Source organism: Lissotriton helveticus, chromosome 4_1, assembly GCF_964261635.1.
Source record: "Lissotriton helveticus chromosome 4_1, aLisHel1.1, whole genome shotgun sequence".
NCBI classification, from domain to species: domain Eukaryota; kingdom Metazoa; phylum Chordata; class Amphibia; order Caudata; family Salamandridae; genus Lissotriton; species Lissotriton helveticus.
In genome coordinates, this window is record NC_136063.1 from 555,023,894 (window position 1) to 555,037,017 (window position 13,124).

General features: G+C 41.5%; 1 protein-coding gene across 4 annotated transcripts in view; it reads right to left on the reverse strand.

The window, feature by feature from the left end:
* Positions 1-13,124, reverse strand: part of KCNB2 (potassium voltage-gated channel subfamily B member 2) — a 1,207,953-nt gene that overhangs the window by 995,643 nt on the left and 199,186 nt on the right. The gene's annotated exons all lie outside the window — the stretch shown is intronic.

Here is a 13,124-nt window from a genome sequence, read left to right on the forward strand (position 1 = left end):
AAATAAAGCTTTACCCACCCAAACCCCCAAAATAGCCCCAGAGAAAAATAAAAAAATTGATATGACCAAAATAATATATAACAAAAAAATTGCTCAAAAACACATCCTTAACACCCAAAAACAGTAACAGTAAACCTTTGAAACTATATTAAATTACACAATATTTTAATATACTATCTCTTTCACAGCAATATTATTGACAAACAAAAATAAATACCTACGAATGCTTTGCCCAATGACACATTTGATGTTGCAATATGTTTAGCAGAATATTTTTCTAGATCACATTTAGGACTAGCTATTCGGGCAACAAAAAGGCTACTACACTAATATATTCTCGATAGTTAGGCCTGGGGAAAAAAGCTGCCATTTTAAACATATACAAGTTTCCTAAATTGCCTTCTCTTTCAAACAATGACTTTTAACACACATTTGCGTGCAGGGCATTGAAGGATTAGTCGCTCTGAAACTACAATGCTTACAAATTCCACTTAGTAAGAACATTATCAAGACTCCTTGAACATCCCCTACAAGGTTTGTGCATACATTGAGGAAATGTGGTTGTTTATTGTTCGTCCATGTGGCGACGCACCTATCCATAAAACATAAACAATAGTGGCCTGGCTATCTGCTTGACAGATTGCTCTCTATAGGCATCCAGAATTCAGCTTTGGACTGGTTACAGGACTTCCTCAAAGACAGGTCCCAAACAGTGAATCTTGGACCATTTAATTCCAAGACTACCCCAGTAACCAAAGGAGTACTACAGGGTTCCTGTTTGGGTCCATCTTTGTTTAACACCTTGGCTGCTAGGGAGATTATCCTGCTGTGCTGCAGACCCTTGTTTCCCATTGTTTATGACGAGCTCAGCTCGTCATGAGCACACGAGCAGTGTACTGCATGACGAGCTCAGCTCGTCATGAGCATGGAAGGGGTTAATGTGTACGTCGCCCCCCTTTCAGCACTCCTTGGGAAGATCGAGTTACCCCGATTTCCTACGCGGACGACACTCAACTTCTTCTTTCTTACAAGAATGATACTCCTAACATCCAAAGCATGTTCGTGGAAGGTATGAAAGCTATAACATCTTGGATGAGCAGTAATTTTTTGCAGTTGAACGCAGGAAAGACGGAAATAATGCTTTTCAAGGATGCTGTCACCAGCTGGTCTCCTAGCTGGTGGCCAGAAGAATTAGGTCCAGCACCATCTCCCAAGGCAGTAGTTAAAAATCTTGGGGCACTAATAGCTAATTACTTAAACATGCACGAACATATAGCTGTAACAAAAAGAGCTTGCTTTCATGCCCTTAGCCTCCTTCATAAGGTCTTCTGCTTCCTCCCTGCATCTACACGTAAAACCCTGATCCATGCCCTGGTACTTAGTTGTTTGGATTTCAGCGATGCTTTGCTGATCTCCGCCAAGGAATCTGCCTTGCAAAGCCTTCAGGTGGTACAGAACACAGCTGCTCGTTTGGTAACCAGTGCACCTTATCATGCTCCCTCACTTCCCCTGCTACACAAACTTCACTGGCTACCTATTCGCAAAAGAATTCTATGGCAGGACCAGAGGCTCAGATTAAGCTTTTCTTTTTCCGCAATTTATTACAATAGAAAAAACACAGCAGCCTCAGAAAAGCTCATAACGAAAAATGCTTATATCTGAACAGTAAAGCATTATCCATAAACACACAATCCAAGAAAAAAAGTCTCTGGGACTACAACTCCCATCCTTGTCACATAGAACAGTCTGTACGGAGTCCTTCCTTCATGTCCACCATCCATAGATAGGCAGTCCCCTCTCCATGTTCCTCCTCTTTCTTCGCTGCTCTCGCAGCCAGATAAGTGTTTTTCCTTCCTCTCAGTGTTTTGATGCTGTTTGGGGGAATTCTGGTTTATTTGTACTGTGTTTTGGGGGCTATGGGTCTCTGATGTAATTTTGTCTTCACAGAGCCCCAGACAAGTCGCGGAAGCGCCGTTTCGCTTCCTTCGCAACTTTCATTTCTGTGCGTGTTGCGGTGCGCTGTCACCCGCTAGAGGGCGCTGTCATGTATTCCTATAGGTTCTGAATCGATCCCCCTATTCCTGACCCTATTCTAGTTAAACAAACCAACAAGTTAACTAGCAGTCAGCCCATGAGGCAGAAAACCCCCATGATGCAGATACCGTTATCTGACGCAGTCACACTACGGCACAGGAACGTGTTATCTGATTAGGTCATAACGCTTGCGATCTAATTAGACAAGCGATATTCCTCCAGCCCCTGATAAGGCATACGGAGTTCTCATAACAAATCAAACCTATGACAACCTGGGCAAAACCCTGCGGCCATTGTTTTGATTTCACCGAGAACTTCAGTAAAAGAATGTGCTAACGAGCAAGTCGTATGACATCCTTATTGACGTATCTATGTCCATCCATACGTCAATCTCGGCACCTTAAAGGTATAAATATTACCGATCTTGCCCTATGCAAACACACGCGTGGTGACGAGACGGAGCAGCCATACTTGCCGAAGCCAAGAGCAGAGCAGACCCCGCTGGCAGCAGCCCCGCCTTCCTGACGCGCTGAGAGAAGCTGCTTTCTCCTGCCGAGAATCCAGCACCGGCGTTTCCGGGTAGCCCTCGCAGGCAGCCTGGAATATCGAGACCAGAGAGAGAGATACCATTCCTCATTCATCCTAACTTCCAGGTACAGAACTGAATAACCCCTCACAGAGAATTCTTTAGTTATTCACTTGGCAAAAACAAACTTAACTGAAACTGTAACTTTCTATTCCCGCCCACGTATTAGGCTTAGGTCAGGTACACGGGGTAGGCGTATCTAGAAACACCAGTTGAGCACGTTTAGTCAAATGTATATGTGTATGTAATATATTTTATTCATTTTAAAACATCTTATGGCTTAGAAACCATATCAATGTTTTTACAGTATTATTTTATACTATTGCTTTTAATATATGCACTTTACTTAACTATAAGTATTGCAATAATATCGATCCATTTCTCTTGTATGAGAAAAGAGACTGATCAATAAATAACACCTTTTTATTGAACACGCCCGTCTCTTCCTTTTCTCTACATTCTGATGAGACTAAGAATGCACGTACTGACTGAGTAAAATAAATTGCCTTTTGTTCACACGACTCTCGAGATATACTCTTGATTAGGGGAGAGCAAAGTTGTCATGTTCTATGGTTGTCAGAAACTAAATCCCTTCTTGTCTAATCAGGGAAGTTAAGTCCTCCTTGAACATTCGAGAAAGTTTCTAGTGAACTCTGAGCTAAGCTGGCAAACCCAAAACTTTAAGTCTAGTATCGACAGTAGTAGACCTAGTTAACGTCTGGCCTAGGCCTTTACTGCTGTAGGTATTATTCCAATGCGCAGAGCCTATTGGGATGATAGGAACTACACTACATGGCGCCCAACGCGTTTGGAAAGGGCGATAAAACTAACGTAAGACATTTAGAGTAACTCAGTCGTGCTTTCTCACTCAGACCCCTTTTCCCAAATACTCCAAAGACGTCTGGAGTGGGTGAAAGGTTATATCCGCCAGACCTCGCAGGAGGGAACTCCTATGTATGGTTCTTGGTATAGTCAACGTTGAAGGATACACTGTTCCAAAATATTGTGCATCTAATCTTTGTTTCCATAAGAAACCTGATCTGCAAACAAAAGAAATAACCTTCAGGACAGTAAAATGTCAGACAATGAAGAAGAAAGAGAGGCAGTTAGATTAGCAGCTGAACTCGCAGCGGCTGATGCTGCAGCACTAGATGCGGACGGGGATATAATACTCATCCCGGTCATCAAAAGGAGATCTATAACCCTGAAACTTATAGAAAATGGACTGACACCTAGAGGTGGCACAGTCATATTTGTAATTGAGGCACACGAATATCGGCAGACAGAGGTATACTATTCATGGATACATTTTCCAGCAGCAAATACTGTAACAAAGTACTTCCACTATTACAAAATAGAGGAACCTCCTAATGAGTACACTCCTTTCGAGGAGGTGGAAGTACCACTCAAATTTCAAGAGCATTTGCTCTTATTTGATGGCGCCCTAAAACATAACAATCACATCACCAGGCTCGGTCCTTTAGGTAGACCAGGAGCAACGTGGCCGGTCCTAGCCGGATACACACCACATCCAGACATCAATGGGATGTCTGCAGCAGAGCTGTTAACACAGCTAAAACAATTAATAAAAATTCATAGACAGTTAGTTCAGTATGTGATGCTGACATCAACAATTCAGCCAGCGATTAAACTTCCGCAGCTGACCCCTCACCAGGGAAACACAAATAAAATTACACCACAGAACATACAATCCTGCCTAGGTAAAGTACCGGCTAAACGGGAACAAATACCATTCTGGCTAGCGCAAAAAATCACCCAAATAGAGGCGGTGTTTCCTGACACCACCCCGCTAGAAAAGCACAGGATTCTGACTATCTGCCTTCCAATGGGAATCGCACCACACATTGAGGACTGTGACACTTGGGGTACAGTCTTTGCTTCCATCTACACAAAAACGCACGGTGTTCCATCCATTTCGGTAATACCAGATGTGCTAAAACAAATTCAAGATGAATATGGACCTGAACCCGCTTTAACTCTTGGTATGAAATTACTAAAAGACTTCAAGCAGGTCTCGGCTATATTATTAGCCAACATAAAGGGAGAAGCAGCAAACGTGGCGATCCGCCAGAGGTTAAAAGAGACAGATATAGCAGACCAACCAGCTGAAATTGCCAGAATCATAGAAAAATCCTATGAGGAACTAGGTAGAGATAGTTTAGGTGGAATACCAGTAAAACCACAACTGACTGAAAGTCCAGAAAAAATATTTTTTAATAACAATTCACCAAAAAAGAACTGGGATGGAAACAAACAATCCAATCCTAAAGAAAAGAAATTCCAGTCCAGAGGAAGGTCTCCTAGGCGAAGAGAGAAATCTCCGAACCAAAGACACAGGTCACCTCAGAGTGACCCCTCTGGGAAAAGATATAACCTTAGAAATAGGGATAATATTAAAAAGCCTGATAGATATCAAGACATTGATACACGTCCCTCTCAATCTTTTCAGACTTCCTCGCAGAAATCGGAAAGAAGAGGACGATCAGAACAAAGAGAAGAGCACACCAAGTCCAAAGACAAGGAACCTGCTCAACTAAAAAAGAAATTACAATTTCCAAAAAAGAAGGTAGCCAGTATCAAGGTAGTTAACAATGCCGAGAATACTGAGGACACAACTGAAAAACGGAGAGTGGGCTCAGACAATGCTAGACAGCGCAGCAGAAGTGAGCATAGCTCGCAAAGTCCTTATAAATCATCTGGAGACAGTGGACACGAATGAATATCTTCAAGTGGAACACCTGACACCAGAGTTAGCAAACCTCACAAAATATACGAAATAACATTGCGTATAGAGGGAGATAAGACTAGGAAAATAAGGGGACTTTTTTGGGATAATCTCTCCAAGGGCTATGACATCCTTCTAGCTGAAAAAGACTGGCCACCAGAGTTTGTAAGGGAGTGCCCTCATGGCGAAGAAGTAATTATGCCTGCCTTCTCGAATCATATCCCGATTCATAAAAAATACACACTTGCCAGAAAATGGGCAGTGGCTTTAGCTCCTGCCTTATATAAAAATCATGTAGGATGGGATGAGGACTCTCCTCCTCACAAAATCCAGTTAAAATCACAACCAACTGCACAAAGGCAGTACCCAATTAAGCAAGAAGCTAAAAAACAGGTAAATGAAATACTAGATCAGCTAGAATACCAGGGGGTGATTGAAACTTGCACCTCACAAATGAACAACCCTTGTTTCCGGTCTCCAAACCAGACAATTCATATCGTCTAGTTTTGGATTACCGACACCTTAACACATGTTGCAAAACTTTTGCAGTGCAAAACTCACACAGTGCTGCACTAATGAATAACATAGTGCGCAAAAAATACAAAACAACATTAGACATCTCTAATGGATTCTTTTGTCAAAACATAGCACCAGAGAGCAGATATTTAACTGCATTCTCAATAAATGGCACTCAAAAACAATTCTGTCGGTTAGCCCAGGGGTACAAGAACAGCCCGGGGGTATTCTCAGCGAGAGTAACAGAATTACTACAACTATATGATGATGAAGCATTATCTTATGTCGATGACATTTACTTAACAGATGATGACTTGGAGACTCACTTGAAGAGAGTGAACACCATAATACTTGGGTTCGCAGCAGAGGGTTACAAATTCAATTTTAAAAAATCCAGAATTGCCCATCTAACAGTCTTGTACGTAGGATATGAATTATCAAGTATAGCCTGGTTGACAATTTTCTAAGAACTAGAAGAGTTAAAAAATCTAGAATATGAAGAAACATATCCTCTGCCAATCGACTTTCTGCCTTTACGACATTACGCCTGTGTAATTTATACAGACGGACATGCTCAACCTCCCGTTTGGGGAGAACAAGCGTACAACCCCACATGTGGGATTACAAAAGAAGTGTGGCGCGGAGGTAAACTAAAACCTCTATTAACAAAAACACACTCAATAGAAACTAATTCTGAACAACAAACAGAAATAATAGCATTGAAAATGGCGCTAGATAATGCGGATCGCGAATTCCCGACACTTATAGTGTCAGATTCATATTACTGCGTCAAATCATATAACAAGGATTTGCAGACATGGATTCAAAACGGTTACAAAGATGACACAGATGCACCAATAAAGCAGAAACTGCTCTGGGAACAAATAGCTCTTTTACAAAAAGAACTACCAAAGACTCACGTGACACACTCACTGAGTCATCAGCGTGATGGCGTTCACGTTGCAGGGAATTCATTGGCTGAAACAGCCACAGCGGCAGCAACTAAAACGGCTCCCGTAGATCGAAAAAAGCATACATTAAAATACATTGACGGTGAAACAGTGCTGGCAGTAAAAACGTCATCAAAAGGCGACTGCTCAGCGTTACCGATCAACTATCCACTCAATTATACATACATAATCGATGCAAACTCCGTCCCTTTTGCTCGAATCCCTGGAGTGGGGGATAGAGTGATTCCAAACATGGACAGGAGAAACTTGTTAATCGCAGACGCACATATGGGCGAGGGTCTCAGACACCTCAAACTAAAAGATTCTCTGGAAGAATTACAATCGCGGTACTGGGGGCCAGGCATGAGCCTGCGTCACACCATGTTTGTAAAAAACTGCCCAAACTGCAACAGAGATCGCAGTGGGGAGAGAAACAGTTTAATACCTCGTCGGTTTACTCCAGGAAAAATCAGGAGTAAAAAGGAAGGGTTGCGATTAACTTATACAGGCTAGTTCCACTTATAATGTAGATCACCAGCACTCGGCTGACGTCCGGACTGTTATACAAAGATTTGCGAGTCTAAATGGCATATACGCTAAGAGCATGCTACGTTTGACCATTGTTTTCACTCTAGCCCTCCAGCCTGAGGGGAAACATGGCCAAATGAGCATAGCCCAGCGGGAATCTTCTCACTTCCTTCCTGAGGGTACGGGATGGTGTAAAGAAAAAACCAAGGCATAAAGCAATCTATAACGGAAAGGATATTAGGTACGGGAGCTGGGTGGGTCAAACATCTAATAAGTGTCCAACGTAGTCTAAATAACTTGCCAAGAAATTCTCTGAAGGGATTCAGTCCGTACGAATTATTATTCGGAACTAGGATGATTATCTCTGACCTTGACAGTCAGACTTCAGTGGTGAAAGAAAAAAGCTTTGATATCAAAGACCGTTTGGCTATTTTGCAGGACTTAAACAAAACAAGAAAAGACCTGAGCAACATAAAGTTGAAACAACAGCCAACAACCACTGAAGAACCACCACCTGTCCCAGCAAGACCTGTCTGGATTCCTAAAGTCGGGGATCTAGTCAGGGAGAAGATCGCGGTAAAGAAGGAATTTGGGCCTTCTTACAGAAAAGCAGTTCCTGTCTTGTCTGTCAACGGGACAAGATCAGTTGTACTACCACCACTTGCTGGTAAAAAGGAGAACCGAGTTGTATCCATCGACCTGGTAAAACCACAACATGTGGCCGATAACAAACAGTAGGCCAAGTGGACTCCCAATAAGTAGCAGAACACCAAGGTTTGCTACCAGTACAGAGGTCCTAACGAAGAGGCTCATCACATTCGAAACGCCTACAGAAGAACAACAAGGACTATGCAACAATGCAATAGAACTCAGACCTCTGAAAACCCAAATAAAAACATTTAGCAGAGACACACCAATCTATAATGAAGTACCAAGTGAAAATGCAAGAAACAGTAATCCTGAAGCAATTGGAACAATTGACAGAACAGCATCTGGATACTTCATAAACTTCGATGATTCCTCTGAAGGCTTCAGTGAATCAAAGACACAGCCATCATCAAAAACCTTTACAGATAAAGCTAAGGAACTTTTGAAACAACTGAAAGAAACATATCTGATTTCTCCATGGATTGAATTTTGGGTGGGTTTTGGTGCATTTATCCTCATACTTTGGCTCATCATTGGGACGCTTTATTGAGGGAAAATATGCAAAAATGGACACAGCAAGTCAGAAAATCAACTTGATCCTCAAACCACACACATCTTCACACGTCGAGAAAAGAGAACTTTCTTCAGCCAACTTCACAGCCAATCCGATACCTGGTGGGGTAGCCTGGGACAACACTGACTATGAAATTTATGGTCCGGTCGAGATCCTGAAATATCCACACCAAATTAAGATCTCCTTGAGTGACTTTGTAAAACCAAACTCATTTGCTGATGATTGGGACTTCGAAAGCATTAATAATATGATGTCTGATTTAGTAATGTCTGCTAAATTTACCAAACATGATTATTTGCAGGGTTCTTCAAATTATGATAGTATGTACTGTTATAACCACTATGGTAACCATTTTTTACATAGATCTGCACAACCTAGAAATGTTTTAAACTATAATCAATGGGAACATTGTGCAACACCTCCAAAAGGGAGCTCAAGAACCGTTTACGACAAATACTCATATTTTTCAGGTTTTAACACAAGTAATGCTGAAGCATTTTATTTTAAATTATCAAATAAGACAGGGACCAAGACCATGATAACCAACACAAAATTGTTATATTCAGACTCATTCTTTGGAAAAATGAATACCTTTGGATTTGATTATTGGGACAAAAATGTTGAATTGAAAAGTGTTTGGGGTACAAAAGATTGGCAAGTACAGGGTATAGAAGCTTTGTTTAGAGCCTGCATGATCCCAGAACAAATGATATTTTTAAATGACACTGTTCAACAGACCACCTGTCTTGGCTTAGCCAAAATCAAAGATTTAAATAAACCGTCTATTCCAAAGCCAACAATGTTTAGCAATAACTCTGACACAGATGAAGAGATAGACGTAAACCATATATTAAACCAAAACAGAACACATCCTGATTGGAAACAGTGGTTGATCTGGCCCACAGATACTAATAGCTGTCAAGACAGATTCCTGAACAAAACGCAGGGGTTCAAAATGACCAGGCCAGACCCTAGATATCCTCAAAGACATCACCCAGGGATAATAACCACCTACAGTGTGGGCAAATTATGCCTTCAATGGCTACAAACTTCCACACTGGCAGAAATTAAGCAACACCTAACTTTACTTACTGATGGTGCTGACTTGCGTGATTTCACTATGGGACCACGCAAACAGCGTCAAAAGCGTTTCATAGCAGCCTCTGTATATGCAGCATACAATGAGGCCTGGAAGGTTACTCAAAATGAAACAGCAGAGAGAATACGGGAAATTGACCGTATTAATTTGGAAAAATCACTTTCTGTAGTGGACAATGGGTTAATGACTCTGTCCTCCAGAATTTTTTCTTTGGACAGCATTGTGTCTTCAGCAATCGATATATTATCGCAAGACTTACTGTTATTACAACACGGTCAGTCACAATTGCGTTCTATTGTACAGCTTGGCTGGACGTTACAAAATCTGCGTTCAGGCTATGTGCCTTGGCGTCTAATCAACACAACGTCATTATTCCAAATCTTTAACCTTACTGATAGACAAATCAGTATGGCACAAAAGGGTGCTGATTATACAATCTTGAGCATTGAAAAACTCGAAAGATTACCAGTGACAATGTCAGAACGACCTGTCAGTGAATGGATAATACATGGGATAATAAATATTCCAATCTCAACCTTCAGGTTTCAATACTGCCAAAAATATATACAGGCTGGCATGTACGAGAAATTGGGAAAGGGGTACCTTAAAACAACATGGAACCTGCCCTATTCACATGCATGTGTCAGTAATAAAGGACAGAAAGTGTTTCTTAGTGGCAACAATTGTGCGATGTCACTAAGTGGCACACTTCTGTGTAACGGAATTAGTTTGCATGGAGCCTGTGAAGGGAATTCATACAACCTTTCATGTCACCAGCAAGGCGCACCTGCAACAGAAATAGAACCATTCTTTCAAAGACTCTATAATGGGAGTTACATTCTAATTGTAGACCGCAGATGTTGTAGTCTTATGCCCGGGACTCCTTATCTAGTAACTACTACTGCGAAGGTCAAGTGCTGTGGACGCTCGTTGTTCCCCAGCTCCTTTCCAGACAGGGAGGCAAGGGCATGGCCCGATTTGAAAATTATTTCTATTCGAATAGATACTTTAAGCAGAATGAAAACAGTGCTTCTTCAGACGCCTACCAGGCTCTCGTCATCAAAAGAGACGTATGATCTACAAGTCGCAAGGACGACTGCAGAGATACATACATTATTATCAACTAATTCCCCCGTACATTTCGCGGAAATCCTGAATGAAATCTTAAATATTTCTGATACCAATGGGGTCTCAAAGGTATTTAAGACAGTATTTTCAATGGCATTAACACCATTCAAAGCCATACTGGGTATTTTTCCAGATTTCGTCCATTCGATTTTTGGCGGACTTCCCCTGATCCTGGGACTAATTGCAGGAATCCTATTCTTAGTCCTTATTTTTCGTTATGGCAACCCATGTCACAGACAAAACTCTGGCGACAAGAGAAGAAACAATCCTAGCCATTGGATACCGGGACCGGATATCAAAAATCCTGGGACTCTCCCGGCTTAGAGACCTGAACATGACTTGGTTTCTATCATTTCGACCAATGTGGCAAAGATGTGTTTTACCTGTATTAAGGTGTCTGCTATGCGGAGAAGAATGCGTGTTAGACACATGTCTGACGCTACATTCGGATGCGCCGATGGATGCAGAAACATTGTTGAGCCCGATCAAGGTTCATGCTTTGTGCTGCCCTCAAAGGCTACCAATCCTGATGACGGCATTCGTGGAAGCTTCACCACTGCGATTGATGGGTAGTGAAGTTCAAGATGAAAGCAGCATCGAACAGGTACGACCTTCTGTCAGCAATGCGAATCAGAATGTCAATGGAGACAATCATGCACAAGAATGCATGATTACACCTATTTCCGAGTTAGTGGAACTTTCCCAGGAAGCTGTTGACAGTTTTTTCGAAAGCCTAAATGATATGATGTTCTCACCCGAACAGAAATAGAGACTTTTGAGCAAGCTCGCACACGGCGTTCCCTGAATTCGGCCTTCAAATTTAAATAATAAAGTCAAATGAACTATTTTTCACTCCAGTTCACGGACAGCAACTCTTTCAGAAGCCCCAATTCATTTTTTCGGTTTTTCGGGACACTAGTCTTCTGCTTAAAGTAAGAAACTATTCCTAAAGAACTAAGATTTCTATTTTTAGATACTTTATAGACTTTAGCTGCCCGCTGGTATGTTCACAAATATTTTATTCTGTGATGGAATGGTCTCGAAACTTTTTTCTGTATTTAAGAAACCATTTCATGTGTAATTCTCATATACCAAATAAGCAATAATGTATACAAATGCGTGATTACCTTAGCATTATTATACAGCTTGAGTGCATACAATATATATGTCTGCAAATTTTCCGTATATTTGAAGAATTTCGAAATGCATTTATGTATTTTGGGGTGGTAAGGTATACACACTACTCTATAGTATGTTGTACTATGTTATACTATGCCTAGATTAGTAAATATGTCCATAGTTAGCGTGGAGTGGGTGTCATGTATTCCTATAGGTTCTGAATCGATCCCCCTATTCCTGACCCTATTCTAGTTAAACAAACCAACAAGTTAACTAGCAGTCAGCCCATGAGGCAGAAAACCCCCATGATGCAGATACCGTTATCTGACGCAGTCACACTACGGCACAGGAACGTGTTATCTGATTAGGTCATAACGCTTGCGATCTAATTAGACAAGCGATATTCCTCCAGCCCCTGATAAGGCATACGGAGTTCTCATAACAAATCAAACCTATGACAACCTGGGCAAAACCCTGCGGCCATTGTTTTGATTTCACCGAGAACTTCAGTAAAAGAATGTGCTAACGAGCAAGTCGTATGACATCCTTATTGACGTATCTATGTCCATCCTTACGTCAATCTCGGCACCTTAAAGGTATAAATATTACCGATCTTGCCCTATGCAAACACACGCGTGGTGACGGAACGGAGCAGCCATACTTGCCGAAGCCAAGAGCAGAGCAGACCCCGCTGGCAGCAGCCCCGCCTTCCTGACGCGCTGAGAGAAGCTGCTTTCTCCTGCCGAGAATCCAGCACCGGCGTTTCCGGGTAGCCCTCGCAGGCAGCCTGGAATATCGAGACCAGAGAGAGAGATACCATTCCTCATTCATCCTAACTTCGAGGTACAGAACTGAATAACCCCTCACAGAGAATTCTTTAGTTATTCACTTGGCAAAAACAAACTTAACTTAAACTGTAACTTTCTATTCCCGCCCACGTATTAGGCTTAGGTCAGGTACACGGGGTAGGCGTATCTAGAAACACCAGTTGAGCACGTTTAGTCAAATGTATATGTGTATGTAATATATTTTATTCATTTTAAAACATCTTATGGCTTAGAAACCATATCAATGTTTTTACAGTATTATTTTATACTATTGCTTTTAATATATGCACTTTACTTAACTATAAGTATTGCAATAATATCGATCCATTTCTCTTGTATGAGAAAAGAGACTGATCAATAAATAACACC